This window comes from Podarcis melisellensis (assembly GCF_964234715.1).
Source record: "Podarcis melisellensis genome assembly, chromosome: 13".
Lineage (NCBI taxonomy): Eukaryota > Metazoa > Chordata > Lepidosauria > Squamata > Lacertidae > Podarcis > Podarcis melisellensis.
In genome coordinates this window covers 1,093,243-1,112,337 of record NC_138545.1, presented here as the reverse complement: position 1 = coordinate 1,112,337, position 19,095 = coordinate 1,093,243, and the positions used below count along the sequence as shown (strand labels likewise).

The 19,095-nt window shown below is 47.1% G+C and overlaps 1 long non-coding RNA gene across 1 annotated transcript; it reads right to left on the bottom strand.

The window, feature by feature from the left end:
* Nucleotides 1-7,743: 7,743 nt before the first annotated feature.
* LOC309355916 lies at nucleotides 7,744-18,847 on the bottom strand. Its single transcript, XR_014162621.1, has 2 exons — nucleotides 18,786-18,847; nucleotides 7,744-7,833 (listed from the first exon to the last, which is right to left on the bottom strand). It is a non-coding gene; the product is annotated as an uncharacterized lncRNA (long non-coding RNA).
* Nucleotides 18,848-19,095: the final 248 nt, after the last annotated feature.

The following is a 19,095-nucleotide window of genomic DNA, read 5'->3' as shown; positions in this document are numbered from 1 at the left end:
GGTGCCACCACCTTCTCCTACTGCTCCCCATCCCCCACAATCCACTCCCGAAAAATACAGCATGAAGAAAGCGGCAAGGATGAAATATTTGCATAGCGCAGAGTTAAACTGCGGAACTCCCTCAGGCTGTCGATGGCTCCTAGCCAGGAGGGCTCTGGTCTGAATTCCAGAGCCTGGGAAGCACAAGGAGTGGAGATTTGTGGGTTTCTCAGCTGGCCGAGCACGATACAGTGGTACCTCAGGTTAAGTACTTAATTGGTTCCGGAAGTCTGTTCTTAACCTGAAGCGGCCTTTCCCATTGAAAGTAATGGAAAGTGGATTGATCCGTTCCAGACAATGAAAAACACCCCCTAAAGCAGCAATTTAACACAAGTTTTACTGTTTCACAAGACCATTGATCCATAAAATGAAGGCAATAATCAATGTACTGTACTATAAAATAAATAAGACAGTATTTTTCTTATGTGTACTCACTGTTTGGAGGGGGCTTAGGGTCCTCTTCCACAATCACAATCGGCTTGGTTCCCTGCATTCGCAGAGTCCTCACAGAGCTCCGTAGGCCCCGCCAATGTCCAGGTTTGCCTCCAGGCAGCGGCGAGGCCTCCGAGAGCTTGGACAACTTACAATCGTTCGTAACCCAAAAAAAGTAAGTTGAAGTGTTCGTAACCTGAGGTACCACTGTATTCCTAATCGCAGGGTCGAGGGTTTGAGCCCCGCCTTGGGCAAAAGATTCCTGCCTTGCAGGGGGTTGGACTAGAGGACCACTAAGGTCCCTTCTGATTCCGCCACTGGGGGGGGCAGGATGCTGTGCTAGGTGGGCCATTTGCCAGATTCAGCAGGCTCCTCTTATGGAGGCCTTTTCTTGCAGCTGACCCTCCATGCCCAGGAACAGTCTACCTGTGAATACCAGATAACGGGGGAACCACAGTTGCAGAAGACTGGTGCCCTCAAGTCCTGCTTGCTGGCTTCTCTTTGGGGGCATCATATCGGCCCCTGGCCTCATCCTGCCTCTGTCTCTTTCCCCTCCTGCGCTTTGTGACAGATGGTGGCATTGCTCCCCCTTCCAGAGCCTCGCTTGACCTATCCAGCTGTTCCAAAGGCCGTGTCGGAAAATGGATCCCAGGAGAGGCAGTGGCGGCGGCGGCCTCCTCTAAGGCTAAGAATAACCTTTCTTGCCCAAGGGCTGGCTGGCTGGGGAGGTGCGGAGAGGCCTCTAGCAGATGATTACTGGCTGCATGAAGAGTCACGGAACTGTAGAGCTGGAAAGGGACCCCGGGGTCATCTAGTCCAACCCGCTGCAATGCAGGAATCGCAGACGAGAGCCGAGCCAGAGCTGGCATCCTGCAGGCGGCTTAACGCTTGCCCTGTGCAGCTCTTCAACTCTGTCAGGTGAGGAGGAAGGCTGCTCTGCGCATGCTCAGAGGCATCCTTGGCTAAGCATCGCATGCGCTGAGCAAAGGTGGTCAAATAGGTTCAGGGGTGAAGCCCAACAGCTTGGGATGGGAGAAGACCCTCCCTCCTCCTTGCTATTTGATGCTGGCAAATACCTTTCAGGGTGCAAGTTGGAATGGGGCGGGGAAGTGTTTTAATTCCCTAGCCCCCAGCTTCAACTGGGCAAATGTGGATTTAATACACTAGATTCCTCCCCACCATGATTTAAATGTTGTCAAAGGAGATTTAAAGCTCCCAGCTTAGAACCCTCGGTGGAACCAAACAAGAATCATCAAATTATAGAGGTGGAAGGGACCCCGAGGGTCATCTAGTCCAACCCCCTGCAATGCCGGAATCGCAGGTGAAGGAACCCTCTGGCAAGTGACCATCTGGCCCCTGTTTAAAAGCCTCCAGAGAAGGAGAGTCCACCATCGAACGGCTGTTGCTGTTAGAAAGTTTTTCCTGATATTTAGTCGGATTCCCCTTTCTTGTCATTTGGATCGGTTGAGTTATGGAGCAGCAGCAGAGACTCTTCCACCTTCATTGGGGACACATTCCTCTTCCTTTGCCAAGATTCCTCGCTGGAGGGCGGAATTGGAGAGAGTTGTGCAAAGAGAGAGATCTGCCTCCACATCCTCAGAGCCACCCAACAGATGCTGGTGATGAAACGCTCTGTCTGCTGTTTTCCCCGGAATGGGGTGCAGAAAAAATGGCCCCAGCCCCACTCTAGAGACTTACGCTGCCTCAAGGGTCAGATTAAGATCAGAGGCAGCCACCAGGTTAAGTAAACACAAAGAGGATGCTAAGCCTGAGGTCAAAGACCAGGCAATAAATCACACCTGTCAAAGATGGAGTTAACACTTTATTAGCAGAGCCATGATCTGCACCGAGTTTGTCGAGAGTCAGGCCTCATGAGCACAGCCCCTCAACCCAGTAGGTCTTGCCAAAACTAAAAATCCTTGCCTCTCCACAGCCACCTAAGTCCCCTTCTCTCCAGGGCTTTCTTTTTGCAAGCAGTCGGAGACACTGCCTGCACACAGCCCACCTCTCCTACGCCCTCTTCATGCCTCTCCTGGTTCTGGGAGACCCCGAAAAGAGGGGAGATTGTTGCAGCAGCAGGAGGAGACACCTGTGACCTTTCACCATCTGACTTATCTCTGCCTCTTCGCCTCCCTCCTTTCCTGCCTCTGATTCTGCACTTCTAGAAGACTCCCAGCTCCTGAATGGGGTAACTGTGCCCCTGAATGACCAGGTATGCAGCCTGGGAGTCATTTTGGACTCACAGCTGTCCATGGAGGCGCAGGTCAACTCTGTGTCAAGGGCAGCTGTTTATCAGCTCCATATGGTATGCAGGATGAGACCCTCCCTGCCCTCGGACTGTCTGGCCAGAGTGGTGCATGCTCTGGTTATCTCCCGCTTGGACTACTGCCATGCACTATATGTGGGGCTACCATTGAAGGTGACTCGGAAACTACAACTAATCCAGAATGCGGCAGCAAGAGTGGTGAACTGGGAATAGCTGCCAAGACCATAAAACACTGGTTCTGAAAGACCTACATTGGCTCCCAGTATGTTTCTGAGCACAATTCAAAGTGTTGGTGCTGACCTATAAAGCCCTAAATGGCCTCAAAGGCCCAGTATCCCTGAAGGTGTATCTCCACTCCCATCGTTCAGCTTCTGGTGGTTCCCTCCCTGCGAGAAGTGAGGTTAGAGGGAACCAGGCAGAGGGCCGCCTTGGTGGTGGCGCCTGCCCTGTGGAACACCCTCCCATCAAATGTCAAGGAGATAAAGCACTACCCGACTTTTAGAAGACATCTGAAGGCAGCCCTCTTTAGGGATGTCTTTTATGTTTGATGATTTACGTGTTTTTTATATTCTGCTGGGAGCCGCCCAGGGTGGCTGGGGAGGCCCGGCCAGATGGGTGGGGTATAAGTAATAAATTATTATAAATATTATCTGCCATAGACTCCCCCTGCTCACTAAGCCCCGTCACCCCTTCTGCTTCCAACACCACCTCTTCCCTGTCTTTTCCCTCTGGTCACTCATCGCCACCCCACTCCCTGGGGGGCTCTGAGCCTTCTTCCCATGGGGGGGGGGAGTCTCCCAGGTGCCGCAACAGGGTTCCTACTTCCAGCGACAAGAGAAGAGAGACCCCCTGTTGTAAGAAAATTCTGGCTGGCTTTTACAGCCCGTATCCCCATCCAAGGTAATTAGCGTCCCTCAAGGTCTGCTCCAGGTCAGAGATATAGAGACATAGAAGTCCCCACAAAGGAAGAATGGATACAAAAACTTATGGAATATGGAAGAAGAAATCAAGAAAAGAAACTTTTTATAGAAGAATGGAAATGGTTTATCGAATATTTACAGATAAATTGCAAACAGATAAAAACATTAGCAGGATTGTTGTAGTAACCTGCAGTTTGAGAAGAGTATATATTTAAAATAGGTGAGCAAATGAAATGAATTTGCATATGCAGAAGATATTTAAGGATCCGCATAAAGAGGGGGAAGGAAGTTTTAACCCCCCCATGGTAAATCTTTATTGGTTTAAAATACAAATACAGATAATTTACAATGAAATGTTAAAATGATTGTGAAATTAAGGAAATGTATAAACCTGAAAAGGACACAAACTATTGATCTTTATTGGCCTGGTAGCAGTGTCTCCCCACCAAAGTGAGGAGGGACGCCCACAAAGGTGTGTAACACCTTTTAAAACCTCAGAAAGTATCCCCCCAATTTGGCAGAAAGGCCACCCCAAAGCATAACAAAATGTCAAGGAAGGAAGAATTGGCCAGCAAAATTTGAGGGCCTGACTTCCCACCTGTCCATTAGGACCCTTGATAATGGTCCTTCCTAGTACATCCTATAGGAATGGCAAAAGTACTGTGACCCCAGAGATTATTGTCACCCCATTCATTCCTGCTTTGCAAGTCTGCTCTATTTTTGGCAAGCACCTGTCAGACAGGTGATCCATCCAGGAGTTCCTGCCTCCCAGGAGAGAGGATCTTCTAGATTCAGCAAACACTTCATTTAGACACAAGCTGGAAATGGAGTAATAATTGACCGGTTGCTGGCTGACAGATAAGGTGTCAGCAAGCACTATTTTGCAAGGCTTGCAGTAGCAGCAGGAGCTCCTGTAGGGGCCGCTCTTGCAAAAAAAATAATATGGTCCTTTTAGACTTTAAAGGGGGCGGCATGTTTTGGTGCTTGTGGACGTGCGGTAATGCACATGTTCCTGCATTTATTTGTTGGGACTTCAATTTCTTATATTATCCCAAACAAAGCGCACTTTCCCCCCAGCCGTTGTTGAAAACCCTCATCAAAAAAAGTGGGAGAAATGTAATAGAAAAAGGAGAAATCTGAGTGCATGGTTTGCGAATTATCCATCAGGGCATTTTGAGTCCCAATGTCTCTGGCTGCATCTCGCGTTTTGATGCCTATTTGCATTTCCTTTTGAAATTTCAGTTCCTGAAACCAGGTCACAGGCTCACTCTATTTGTACACAAATGCACCCTTAAGACAGGTAAGGAAAAGACAATGTAGAGCAAGGATCCTCAAACTTTTTAAACAGGGGGCCACTTCACTGTCCCTCAGACACTGTTGGGGGCCAGACTATAGTTTTTTAAAATGAACGAATTCCTATACACACATCTTATTTGTAGTGCACTAAAAACAGGAAAAATACAAAATTTAAAATGAAGAACAATTTTAATCAACATAAACTTATATTTCAATGGAAATTATGGGCCTGCTTTTGGCTAATGAGATAGTCAGTGTCCGGTTCCATTTTTGTCACTGCTGGTCGTAGCAAGTGATGCAAGTGTTCGATCTGGTTGGAGATTTCAGATGTTTCCTTTGGGGAAAAGTCTGTTCACAGACATAGGTGCTGCCAAAGATGGTTGCAAATTTGAGGGCATGATTCCTGAGATTCAGATATGTCTCAGAGGGGCGAGATGCACAGAAATTAGTGAGCCTGCTTGATTTGAATGCGTCTTTCAGAGAGTCACAATTCTGTAGTTCGATCAATTCCATTTCGTAAATTGGATCAGCAGTTTCAAAGTCAATGAAAATGGGTTCTGGGAAAGCTGTATGCCCTGATCATGGATGTGAAGCTCTTTAAATCAAGTTTGAAACTCCTTTTGCAACATTTCCAGTATATCCACACATTTCGTGGGGAGATGGCAGAAATTTTCCTCCTTCACTTGTTTAAAGAGGTCTAATTTTGCTTGAAACGCTTTCACAAGTAAAAACATATCACAGATGAGCTTCCCCTTTCCTTGAAGCTGAACATTGGAAACTGTTCAGTAGCTCTATTATGTCTGTCAGAAAGGCAAGGTGCCATTTCCGTTCTGCCGACATGGGGATTCAGGGCACAGTTCGAAAATGGTTACGCTCCTTTCTCTCGGGTTGGGGACAGAGGGTGCCGCTAGGGAGGGAGTTGGCGCCTCAGCACTTCTTGGTGTGTGGAGTCCCGCAGGACGCAACCCTTTCCCCAACGCTTTTTAATATCTTTATGCACCCCCTTGCCCAGAGCTTTGGGCTGGGTTGTCATCAATATGCTGATGACACCCAGCTTTATCTGTTGATGGACAGCTGCCCTGACTCGGCCCCAGACACACTGACCAGATGCTTGGAAGCTGTGGCTGGATGGTTGCATGGGAACCGGTTGAAGTTAAATCCTTCAAAGACAGAGGTCCTCTGGCTGAGTCGGGGTGACCTGGGGTTGAGGGGCCAAATCCCATCTCTTGTGGGGGCTCAATTAGTGCCAGCGCCTTCTGTCAAGAGCTTGGGTGTAACCTTCAATGCCTCCCTTTCCATGGAGGCGCAGATTGCAGCTATAACAAAGGCGGCATTTTTTCATCTCCGCCAAGCTAAGCAGTTGGCTCCTTACCTCTCTCGCCCTGACCTAGCCACTGTGATCCATGCGATGGTCACCTCCAGACTGGATTATTATAACTCACTCTACGTGGGGCTGCCCTTGAGACTGACCCAGAAACTCCAGCCGGTGCAGAATGCCACAGTGAGGCTCCTTACAGGGTCCTTGCCGCAGGATCACATTCACCCGGTGCTTTACCAGCTGCACTGGCTCCTGGTGGAGTACAGCCAGGTTTAAGGTGCTGGTTTTGACCTTTCAAGCCCTATGCAGCCTAGGACCCATGTACCTACAGGGTATACATAAAATTTATTATTATTATTATCTTGGAGCTCTAGTACGTCTTTATTTTTCATAAGCATAAAATCAGAAACATGCGGAAGTAAGTAATAAAAGCGTTTCATAACTCTCCCTTTACTCAGCCAAAGGACTTCTGTGTGGTACGGAATATCTTCATGATCAACATTTAACTGAGACAGAAATTCCTGAAACTAACTGTGGTTTAGTGCATAAGGTCTAATGAAGTTAACACAAGACACCACAGTTTTCATGACAGAGTCAAACTTCAGTGATTTTTTACAATACGGTTACAGATAGGTAGCCGTGTTGGTCTGCCATAGTCAAAACAAACAAAAAAATTCCTTCCAGTAGCACCTTAAAGACCAACTAAGTTAGTTCTTGGTATGAGCTTTCGTGTGCATGCACACTTCTTCAGATACCTGAGAAGAGAGAAAAGAGACAGGTATCTGAAGAAGTGTGCATGCACACGAAAGCTCATACCAAGAACTAATTTAGTTGGTCTTTAAGGTGCTACTGGAAGGAATTTTTTTTTGTTTTGTTTTTACAACACAGTGCTGGTTGGTGGATGAGGCAGTGTATGGCTATTGGATGTGAATGGTTGTGTTTGTTCATCTCTTGGTTAATGCGTGCAACCACTCTTTTCCTGGGCCCCACCATGCTAGGAGCACCATCAGTTGCCACACTGGCACGTTTAGCCCAGTCCAGATCCAAATCACGCAGTTTGGCAAACATTTTTTCAAAGATATCCTCTCCTGTTGTTGTTCCCTTGATGCTTTGCAATGCAGCAAGATCCTCTGTGACTTCAAAATTATCATTTGTCCCACAAATGAAAATTAGTTGTGCAGAATCATGAACACCAGTGCTTTCGTCAAGTACCAATGAAAAATAAAGGTCTTTTTGAGGAGTTGTGCCAATGTTGATGCAAATTTCCCCCCATTTCATCAATCCTACGTGTAACTGTACATCCTGAAAGACTCAATGTACTAAATAAATCAGTCTTCTCTGGATACATCTCTTTGGAAGCAAAAAGAATGCACTCTTTAACAAATTCTCCCTCTACGAAGGGTCTGCCAGTGCATGCTATGAGCTTGGCAACTTGAAAACTTGCTCGCAATGATTTATTTCGCTGCTCTTGCTTCACAAAAGTATTTTGCTGAGTTGTCAATCCATATTTCAGTTTCAATATTTCAGAATCAATTCTTCTTCTTTTTTGACATAATGATTTCCTAGGGATTGAAAATTGCTATTACTAAAATACCAATAAATAGAGCTACAAAAACAATGTAACAGGAGTAATGACTAAAATAAAAAATGTCAGCACTGAGCAATAACGCAAATGGTCAGTGCTCATGCCTTATTTTCATTATTTTAAACGTGATGGATCTATTTCTAAATATATATTGCAATGTTAGTGATAATGCACATTAAATACGTGGGAGCCCATTTCAAAACCTAGTCATGGCTGACCCCCAACCAAGGAGGCTGGAGGAGAGATGCCTCAGCAGCTGCCCGTCTCAGTCTTGAGGGGCGGCAGAATGAGGCTCCCTGGGCCCAAAATGGGCACTTCCCTGTCCCGCCTCAAGAGCATAGTGGCTGAAAAGGGAAAGTGGGGGGCGGCCAACCTTCCCCACACAGCTGCCTCACCTGAGTTGCTCACCTCGTGCAGTGCAGCTGAAGGAACTCTCAGCCATGGACTATAGAGAATGCAAAAGTGCTGGCCTGCCTGCTGCATGTGCACAGGATCACATCATCCCTCTCTTGCATGTGCACTGCCCCCCCTCCCCGCAACCAACCAACCACTTGTGGTATCAATAGACACCAGATGCAGAGGTCGCGCACGGGACGCCATACAGTGGTACCTCGGGTTAAGTATTTAATTCGTTCCGGAGGTCTGTTCTTAACCTGAAACTGTTCTTAACCTGAAGCACCACTTTAGATAATGGGGCCTCTAGCTGCCGCCGTGCTGCCAGAGCACAATTTCTGTTCTCATCCTGAAGCAAAGTTCTTAACCCGAGGTAATATTTCTGGGTTAGTGGAGTCTGTAACCTGAAGTGTATGTAACCCGAAATACCACTATACAGTGGTGCCTCGCAAGACGAAATTAATTCGTTCCGCAAGTCTTTTCGTCTTGCGAGTTTTTCGTCTTGCGAAGCACGGTTTCCCATAGGAATGCATTAAAAATCAATTAATGCGTTCCTATGGAAACCGTCTTCAGACCAGGTCCGGGGACAGTCTGTCCCCCGACCTCTTCCGAAGGCGGGCGGGGGGGGGGGCGAAAGTCTTTGCTTCCCCCCCGCCTGCCTTCCCGGGACAGCGGAGACTTTTCCGCTGTCCCGGGGCGATCTTAAAATGCTGGCGGGCGGCAGCAAACGCTTCACTGCCGCCCGCCAGCATTTTAAGATCGCCTTCGCTGCCGCCCGCCAACATTTTAAAAACCCCGGGACAGCGGAGGACTTCTCCGCTGTCCGGGGCGATCTTAAAATGCTGGCGGGCGGCAGCGCTGCCGCCCGCCAGCATTTTAAAATCGCCCCGGGACAGCGGAGGAATTCTCCGCTGTCCCGGGGCGATTTAAAAGCCCCCGGGAAGGCAGGCAGGGGGGACAAAGACTTTTGCCGCCCGCCTTCAGAAGAGGTCCTGGACCTCTTCTGAAGGCGGGCGGGGGGGGGCAAAAGTCTTTGCTCCCCCCCCCGCCTTCAAAAGCCGTCCGGGATAGCGGGACGCGCTTCCCTGCTATCCCGGACTGCTTTTAAAATACTGGCGGTGGGGAGCAAAGCCTTTCGCCCCCGCCGGCCTTCCTGGACCTCTTCTGAAGTCCGGAGGGGGGGGGGGAAAGGCTTTGCTCCCCACCGCCAGCATTTAAAAGAGGTCCCTGGAGATTTCCCTATGGGCTTTCGTCTTGCGAAGCAAGCCCATAGGGAAAACCGTCTAGCAAAGCGTCGCAAAAACCGAAAAACCCTTTCGTCTTGCGGGTTTTTCGTCTTGCGAGGCATTCGTCTTGCGGGGCACCACTGTACTTCCTTTCGCCACAGACCTGTTAGACAGCGGTGGGTTCTGCAGTTGCTGGGCAGGCAGGGTTCAGGACCCTGGTGGGCCAGATCTGGCCCACAGTCATAGTTTGAGGACCCCTGCAGTACACTTTCACCAACCCATGTGGTTGCAAGGAAGAGTGAACCTGCTAGAGAAGTGCATATACACCAGTTCTTTCCCACACGTTCCTTGAATCAGAGAAAGTGTTGTCTGTACTGGTACACAGTGTGTCCGAGTAAACATATGGAATATGCCAGGGATAACAACCCACTAATTTTGAAGTTTGAAAAAAGGGTGATTTAACCAAGCACTGGCATGAGATTAGTCTTTGGAGGAAACTACACATTATGCCACTGCATTGTGGGGGCCCCTCCCTTATCCACTGCTCAGGTGTCTGTGCCAATTTACTTTTTTAAAAAACATTCAGGCAATTGTTAATTGTATCATGTTGTTTGGTCCTTTGCTCTTTGTTACCCACATTGTGAAAATAGGGCCTTCAGTCAAGCTGAAGCATTAAGTCTTCATCCAGACAGGAGCTTTTAAAATAAAAAAAATGAAAAAATTGTTCAGTAGCACCTTATAGACCAACTATGTTTGTTCTGGTATAAGTTTTCGTGTCCATGCACACTTCTTCAGATCCCATGCATGCACACGAAAGCTTATACCAGAACAAACTTAGTTGGTGTATAAGGTGCTACTGAACAATTTTTTATTTTATTTCGACTGCATCAGACCAACATGGTTACCTACCTGAATCTACAATCATGGAAGGAGCTTTCAAGTTTTCAAAAAACTTAAAATGAACACTAACAAAACTACACAAAGGACTTCCAAGGAGTCACAGGCAGACAAACCTAGAGATGTCCCACATACAGCAAACCCACTAGGGACCATTCCTAGCATAGGAAAACGCTGCAAGTGGGTGGATTTGATTTATGCCTTCTCTGACACCACATTCATTCGCAACCAAAATGAACGGGCAACACTGAAGGCAAGATGACACAAAGGAACCGGAACCAAGCAAGCAGGGAAAGACCTGCACCTGCATGCCTGTACACACAGCTTACCTACATTACGGAGCTGGATACATTATGCGCAGGGGAAGGAGGAAATGTGCACAAGAACTAGCATTTCCTGCAGCTCAGCATACTGCATTTTAATAAGCCTGGCTGTTTGGAAATATACAGTAGTGCCTCGCAAGACGAAATTAATCCACTGTTAAGCCTTCACCTACCTACCCCCCCACATTCATAGCACTGCTCTTCCACTTTTCTTTCCTCTGCAGCAGGCACCCCCAAATTCAGTCTTCCAGATGTTTTGGGGCTACAGTTCCCACTGGTCCTGCTAGCTAGGGATCATGAGAGTTGTAGAACCAAAACATCTGGAGAGCCAGGTTTGGGGGTGCCTGCTCTATGGCTTCTGTCTCACAAAACTCATCCTGTATACCTGAAGGAGCATCTCCACCCCCATCGTTCAGCCCAAAGACTGAGGTCCAGCGCCGAGGGCCTTCTTGGTAGTGGCACCCCCCCATCAGATGCCAAGGAAATAAACAACTACCTTATCTTTAAAAGACATCTGAAGGCAGCCCTGTTTAGGGAAGTTTTTAATATTTAATGATGTATTGTTTTTAACACTCAATTGGGAGCCACCCAGAGTAGCTGGGGATACTCAGCCAGATGGGTGGGGTATAAATAACAAATATTTATTATTATTATTATTATTATTATTATTATTATTATTATTATTATTATCATCTTCTACTGTTGTAACCAAAAATCGCTGTTTTCCCTTATGGGGTATCCAAGAGCCCATATAGTGTCCTTACATAGGTTTCTTATTGGTAGGAGAGAATAACAAAAGCCAACCAGAGAATATTGACAAGCAAAGCAGCTAGTAAGCTTGATCTTTATTGATCAAATCAAATCAAAACTTTATTAGCAAAGCCAACAGGCCACAGCTATACAAGAGTTAAAAGTGAAAATAGGGATAGAAGGAAGAAAAGAACAAGCAAAAGGAGGTCCGTCAGATGAACAAGTCTGTCACTCAGATGGTGGCCCTCAATTTCGCAGCTCTCTCGATGTACCTCGCGACCTTCTCTGTTATCTGACTATCCGTATCAGATAATAGAAAATACAGTGTAATGTCTGGTGAACGGCCGGGGTTGGAGAGAATGAGTGGAGTAATAATCTCATTCCTTAGGTCTTTGTAAAGGGGGCAAGATAGAAGGACGTGGGACACTGTTTCCGTGTTACCATCTCCACATGGGCAAAGTCGTTTTTCAAATGGAGTCTTTTGGTAACGACCTTCGAGTACAGCAGAGGGAAGAACATCCCATCTAGCCAATGTAAAGGCACGTCTGTATTTTGGGATGGTTAGTTTAAACAGATATGAAGCTGGAGAGTCAAAATGAGAAGGGGGAAAGTAGGTATACCATGGGCACAGTTTCTTTAAGATAATCAGGTTGTTTTGTCGTTCAATGTCTTTCAGGCGCTGGCCTATTAGACTCTTTGCTTTAATGAGGCCCATTGATAGTAGGGACTGTGAATGCAGACCGCATGTAAGGAGTTTTTGATGCACAGTTTTGAACCACTTGCTTTTGTGAGGGTCTTGCATTACTAGAGGCAGTAGACCAGGTGGATTTAGATTAAGACGAAGCCAATAGTTGAATGTTCTCTGCCAGGTCTGAGTTTCTACAGATGGAAGGCAGGCCTCGAGTCGTAATGCTGCGTTTGGAACACAGGAGGGGACGCCGAATATCTGCCTTAGAAATTTAGACTGAACAGTTTGAAGACTGGAGCAGTGGTTCCCCGTCCAGATTTGTGCCCCGTACAGTAACTGCGCCAGAGGTTTTGCTTGAAAAACTTCAAGGGCTGCTGGGATGTATCTGCCCCCCTTCGTGTAAAAGAAGCGGGACAGCATCTTGATACTTTGAGCTGCTTTTTCTTTGGCACATTTTTGATGGACATCCCAGGACCCGGTCGACTGGAAAACGATACCCAAATATTTGAAGGCTTTAACCTGTTCAATTGTCTGGTTATCCATCCTCCAGCTGTACTGTCTGTGTTTCCTTGCAAAAACCATAATTTTGGTTTTCTGATAGTTTATTGCCAGTTGCTCTCTCCTACAGTATGCTGAAAATTCACCTATGAGCCTATTTAAGCCTATTCTTGTTCGAGATAGGAGTATCGCATCATCAGCATACAAAAGCACTGATATTGATTTGTCAGCCAGTTTGGGGGCGTGGAAGTCCGGAGATGACAAACAGTTAACCATATCATTGATGTAGATGTTGAATAGAACTGGGGCCAGGATGCAACCTTGCTTGACCCCCTTACTGACAGGAACTGGTCCTATAAGATGGCCATTTAACGAAGTTCTTACATGCAGCACCGTGTCTTTATATAAACAGCTGATCAGAAATAATAGTCTTTTGTCTATACTTGATGTGCTCAATTTATCCCAGAGTCTTACACGTGGAATTGAATCGAAAGCAGCCTTTAGATCGATAAAGGCTGCATATAACACCCCACGGGATTTTTTGGCATATTTGTCAATTAAATAGGCTAGGGTGAAGCAATGGTCTATGGTGGATCTGCCTTGCCTGAAACCCGCTTGCTCTTCCGCTAGAATAGCTTCAGTTTCCAGCCAGCTAGTTAGCTTGATATAAAGATGTTTGGCATATAGTTTGCTGGGTATAGGCAGAAGGCTGATTGGTCTATAACTCGCCGGGTCTGTCATGGGTCCTTTTTTATAGATTGGGATAATTATTGCCTCAGTCCAACCATCTGGGAGTAAACCCGTTGAGTCGATCCAAGAAAATAAAGACGCCAGCAGGGGGGCCCACCAGCCAATGTTGGACTTCAGAAGTTCGGCAGGGATGTAATCATTCCCTGGGGCCTTGTTGTTCTTTAATTGTGCGATTAAATTCTCAACTTCCTTTGCAGTTACTGGTGGCCAATGAGGTAGGTCCTCCAATTGAATGCATAGTTTGTAATGTTGGGCTTCCTGGTCATAGAACAAAGATTGAAAATGGCGCAACCACTCCATTGGTTCCACTGTACAGATGGAATTAGTACGCTCCTGGTCCAGTAGACCAGATATGGTTCGCCAAAAGCAAGTAGTATCTTTCTCGTGCGATGCCTTAACCAAACTGTGCCATGCGGCTCTTTCAGCTTCCAGTTTCTTTCTCCTTAGTAATTGTTTGTAAGACCGTCTCAGATAAATATAAGCATTAAGTAGGAGGGCAGTCCCTGATTTCCTGTATCTCTGGTAGGCTGTTCTTGTTTGTCTCCTTGTTTGCCTGCACTCCAGGTCAAACCAGCTAGCTCCGTCCTTTGCCCTCTTTGTAGCGGAGCTATGTATCACTGTTGTTAAATGGGGTTTCAATCTTTCCAAAAGTAATTTAAAGCGTTCCATAATCGCATCTACTGAATTGCCTGATACAATAGCGGAGCGAATAAGCTTTAACTCCACTGACTGAAGAAGGAGGGTTAGATTTTCATTCAGTATTGGGGACCATTTGAGTCTTTTGGGGGCAGGTATATCCAAATTTACAGAAGGTATATATTGTGGCTCGGCAATAGAATAGTCAAAAGGCCGACCTGCAAGATCTAAAATTAGAGGTAGGTGATCACTCAGAGTATTGTGGCCCACTTGGAACTTCCTTACAAAGCTGTGAGCAAATCTTGAGATTAAGATATAATCTATAACGCTTCCCCCAGCCTTGGAGAAATGGGTATATTCCCCGGGGCGGTCCCCCTCTATATTGCCGTTTAATATCAGCAGTTCCCTCCGTCTGGCAGCCTGCACTAAGCAGAGACCTGGGAAATTACTTCTACTATCTTTGGACAGTCGTGTCGCACCAATATCCGTCTGTTCTTCAGGGTCCATAAATTGGTTGAAATGAGTGTATAGACTGTTGTCATCTGTTCCTATACGAGCGTTGAAGTCTCCACACACAATAGTCAGGGCAGACGGGTAAGTAGATTCGAGAGGCTCTAAAAACGCCTCTAGCTCAGCCCATGTAGCCTTGACAACGGGGTTTTTTTGGCCTGGGGGAATATAGACATTGACCAGCAAGAGAGTAGTTCTCTTGAAGCTAAGTAGAGCGGCTGTTGCTAAAGAATTGCAGCTGGGTAGGGCTGTTAGAGAATGCGCCAGCTCCGTGGAGATGAAGCAAGCTAGGCCACCACTGGATCTGCCGCCCCTTAGAGATGGAGAGGCAGGCAGGTAGTGGCAGTTATACCCATTAAGAAATATAGGGTCATTCTGCCATGTCTCCTGAAAGAAGATGATGTCAAATTGCTTAAGGTAGCACAAAAATTGTTGATTATTTTTCTTGGCGTGCCAACCCGCGATATTCCAAGACAGCACTTTTAGGCCCCGGGCCCTTCGGGGAGCTGGATCTATGTCACCACCACGTCCAGCAATTCTTTGGTGTCTAAAAAAACACACCCGTTGGCTCTTTTCGAGGATGACTGCTTGGAGAGAGTGTAGTGATCCTCTTTTCTTGGTGATTTGGGGCTAGATTTTGGAGTTGGGGGGGAAGCTAATTCATTCGGAGACAATTTAAGATAGCTGTGCCAGGAGCTTTGAGGTTTCACACCTTGATTTGGTCTTACTTTATTGTACATCACAGGGGGCTCAGATTGTAATTCCACGTCTACACATTTAAAGGTGCCTCCCACTGTCTTCTTATCCACCAGACATTTGGGAGATATGGGCTGCACATAAGGGTCCTTCATTGTCTCACCTTGATCATCCTTTTTTTCTAGTCTGCTTCGAAGTAAATCAAGTCTTTTCAGGATCTCAGTTTGAGCTGGAGAATGCAGTGACCAGAATCGCTTTATCAGCGAGAGTTCTTCCTCCAAAGCGGAGTCCTCACTATCACACGTGAGAGGCCAGACGCCAGTTGGATGTGGGGCTTCCTTTTTTTCATTTGGTACTGTTTGATGGAGATGATCCTGCTGGAACTTATGCTTTCTATTTCGATGGTTTTGGTGGTTGGTTTTTTCCCTTTTGTGAACTTCCATTCCTATGCTCTTGGGCCCCATCAGAGAGGTTGCAGGTGCTCTATTTTCAAATATTCTTAATAGGACTATTCTTTCTTTTTTGAATAGGTTTTTAGCTCTAAAAATGAAACTGGCCAGATTATGATCTAAAAAAGTAATCAATGCTCGTACCGAGCAATCATCTTGATGTAGATACTCTATAGCGGCTATGTCAGTTGCTTTTACTACCCCCGGTAAAATGCCACTTATAATGGACAAAAAGTGGTCTATACGGTCCAACCCTGCATAAAATCTAGGCGGTTTAGGGTAATTAGCAAAGACAAGCTTTTGTGGGATTAGGACTAAACTCCATTCTCTTTTGGGACACAACATCTGTCGAGCTTGAGAGGAGTGGTTCCCCTCAATAGTTTGGGTCGCCAGCTCACCTCTGTCTACAGATTCTGTGCTGGCCATAAGAGGACTCTGAGGCGGTATAACTGTAGATGGATTAGTTCCTTTGTCCCAGCTCGGTGTTGATTCTTCAGAACTTGGTTTAGATTCTTTTATGGATGTATCTACTTTACGTGTCTCTTTGATGGCACTCGAGTTAGATTTGTTTGTTCCACTTGTAGAAAGGGATGGAAGAAGGTTAAAGAGCTTCTGCCAATATTTTTTACAGGTACGGTGAGTTGTCTTAAGCCGCCTTAGGTTTTTCATATTTTTGCTTTTCTTCATCTTAGGCACAGCTTTTTTCCTCCGGGGTTTGCTGGGGAGTGGTGGATCCGGGCTGGCTAGGGGATTTGTATTCTGGTCTGAAGCGCTCACATGTTGTTTGAAATTATCCACTAGGGTCAGGAGCAGCCCGTTTGTTATCGCTAAAAAATTTTTAACGTTAAGGAGATCCTTAGAAATCTGGTATATCTGCTCCTGAAGATAATCACCCCACATTTCTGTTCCGCAGTCATTGGCTTTCAACCAATGGGTTGAAAGATTACCTCCAAGTTCCAGCGGTGACAAATGAGGATTGGCATCAGGTGTGTTGGCTGTATTAGCCTTTGTAGCATTCTCTGCTATGGCAAGTTCTTGGGCCAAATTTGTTGGATGGTTTGTCCTCTTGTTGTTTGTTTGCAAGTCCTTTAGCTGTGTTGACCAATCCAACACTGTGAGTGGCAAAGGCATAGCTACATCTAGGATACTCTCATTCTGAGTTCTCTTGCTCGAGTCTTTTTGAGGAAAGTAGCTGGTAATTTTACTTTGTCTCCTTCGGCGCTCCATCGGGCTCTGTGGTGAATTAGGCAAAATTCCTTGGTCCTTGTATTTTTTCCTGGTGAGGACCATAGTGGGTATATGGGTATATATGGATATATGGTAGGGGGTGCTTGCTTAACGGCGGCTTATCTTTTGTTCTAAGCTGGAGTAAACAATAGCAGAAATGCCGATTTGTGGAAGTTGCCTCCTAAACCTCTCCAACCTCTCCAACTTGTTAGTTTCTCCAGCAATTTACATCGGGGCTTGTGAGGTATCAGTCATTTAAAATGTTAGAAAATATTACTGGTCTTAAGCTTTCATACTGTGCCTTGTTTCGTTTAAAATTCAACTAGGTCTTTCTCCCTCATTCAACAGCCTCACGACGTAACCAGTAAAGTAGCTAGGCAGTATAACAAAGCAGAAAAAAAACAAAACAAAAGTCCCTTGGAATAATTATCGGGTTGAACTTGCCTTGTGTTTCTTGGGGTTATAGCTGCTTCAATTCCTTCCTTTTTTTTATAGATAAAAAGCTCGGCATCCTTCCAAAGGAGTAGCTGGCCTCCCCGTCTGCTAATTACCAGCTTCGTGAAGATAGGGCGGCTTGCTGAGCCTCTTTTGGATAAAAATAGGCCTTTGGCAGTTAATAAAAAAAGAGTGATAGTTTAAAACTGCTAAGCTCGGTTAAAAAAAGGAAAAAGAAAAAAAAAAGCTTTAAAAGTGCTGATAAATACTGATAAATCTATATTATCAACGCGGAGCACAAAATAGAGCTACCACTAACGACGCCATCTTAATCACATGCCGCCACCTCTTTATTGATCTGTTGCAACAGGGTGCTCCCCTCTCATGCAGGAGGGAGGAGGAACCCAGAACAATGGTGCGCAAGGCCTTATATAGACTTTTGAAATTGCCACCCTGGAGTCCAAGACCACCCCCAGAAACTTCATACCTACATCGGAGAAAGGGCGATCTACAGCAGAAATCTGAGTGCCTTGTTTACCTCCTGTCTGGCAGGTCACCTGTTAACGCTCACTTAGTTCCTGAGCCAGGTCACAGGCTCACCCTATTCATACAGAGACATACCCTTAAGACAGGATTTGTGAAGGAAAAGACAATGGGGAGGCTTTTCCATTTTCCTTCGACCTTGCAGAGAAATCGTTTGGTCAGTTTGATGAATAAAAATGGTTTCAGGTCGGTTTTCCTGTGCTGATCAAAGTACGTGCTTGGTTGGTACACTTAGGAACATTGAACAACAACAACAACAATACCCTGCCCATCTGGCTGGGTCTCCCCAGCCAATCTGGGCAGCTTCCAACAAAGATGAAAGATACACTGAAATGTCACATATTAAAAACTTCCCTGAACAGGGCTGCCTTCAGATGTCTTCTGAATGTCAGGTAGTTGTTTATCGCTTTGACATCTGCTGGAAGGGTGTTCCACAGGGCGGGCGCCACCACCGAGAAGGCCCTCTGCCTGGTTCCCTGTAACTTCACTCCTCGCAGGGAGGGAACCGCCAGAAGGCCCTCGGCGCTGGACCCAGGTGTCCGGGGTGGAGACGCTCCTTCAGATATACTGGACCGAGGCCGTTTAGGACATATATCTAAGTCCCCAGAATTCCTATCACAGGACCTCCACCCTTTCCTCTCTAGGGAAAAACAACGGGAGAAGAGCTCCTGCGCCCTGTGCGCCTTTGCAAAGCACCCCGGCTCCCCGTTGCTCGCCTGCCTGCCCCGTCCAGCCCAACGAACGGCGCCCCCTGGCGAGGCCACGCCGCCATTGCCGGCCTCCGCGGCCCCACTAAGGCCACGCGTTCTCGCGAGAGGACGGGCCTCTCCTGCGCCCGCCTGGCTCCGTTCCAGGGGCGCGCCGCGGGGCCTTGGCTTCTCCCCGCCGGGCTCCTCTCTTTCTCCGACCTCGGCGTTACTGCGCTTCTCCGCGCGGAGCCCCCGCCCACCGAGGCCTTCGGAGGAAGCGCCTTCTCCCCCCCCCCCTCAGGCCGGGACATACCATCTCCGCGGAGCGGGGGGGATTCTTCCGAGGGAGAGACGAGCCGGCGGAGGCGGTGGGAATCCGGCTCCCTTGGCCCCCCCCCCTCCAGGCCCGCGCCTCCCCTCGGCCTGCGGCTCCCCGCCTCCCCGCCTCACAGATCAGCCCCATCTCCCCCCCCCGCCTGACTCACTTGGTTCGCTCCGCTCTTCCCGCGCTTTTCGGCCCTCAGCCTCT